This window comes from Penaeus monodon, chromosome 28 (genome assembly GCF_015228065.2).
Source record: "Penaeus monodon isolate SGIC_2016 chromosome 28, NSTDA_Pmon_1, whole genome shotgun sequence".
Taxonomy (NCBI): domain Eukaryota; kingdom Metazoa; phylum Arthropoda; class Malacostraca; order Decapoda; family Penaeidae; genus Penaeus; species Penaeus monodon.
In genome coordinates this window covers 34,675,001-34,675,539 of record NC_051413.1, presented here as the reverse complement: position 1 = coordinate 34,675,539, position 539 = coordinate 34,675,001, and the positions used below count along the sequence as shown (strand labels likewise).

Sequence of the window (539 nt, the reverse complement as noted above, 5' to 3'; positions counted from 1 at the left end):
AATAATGCATAAAAGCTCTACAACAATATCACTCGTTATCATGAGGAGCTGAAAAGTCAGTCTTCAAATTTTCCAGTCACAAAAGGCACAATTCTTCCAGTCCAATATCAAACGTCACTATCAGCTGGCAGTTCTGACACGCACTTCCCAAAGAAAAAGGGGGAAAAAAAAGTATATGTATCGAAACCCACAGCAAGAACATAAGAACTGAGACAGACAGGGGGAATCACAAAGCTACCAAGAGCAGAGCACACACGTCTGCCCATTGTCATACCTGCAGCGACACTGAGGGAAGGGGAGACTGCAAACACTAATCTTCAGAAACGATGACACATCATATACTTAAAGACCTTTACATAATGCTTCCGAACAATGGTGAATAATTCTTTGTGAAATATAACCGAGTAATTATCTATCAAAGAAGGAAAGAAATACTCACTTATGTCAACTACTGCAACATGTTGCGTGCCCAAAAAAGATTTCATAACAAAATTTGGCCTTATATAAGTCTCATTCCATAAAGTAAATATCAAGGTCTT

At 38.4% G+C, this 539-nt stretch overlaps 1 protein-coding gene across 1 annotated transcript in view; it reads right to left on the bottom strand.

Annotated features, from left to right (window-relative positions):
- Positions 1-539, bottom strand: part of LOC119591544 (lysosomal-trafficking regulator-like) — a gene marked incomplete in the record, with an annotated part of 91,173 nt that overhangs the window by 82,408 nt on the left and 8,226 nt on the right.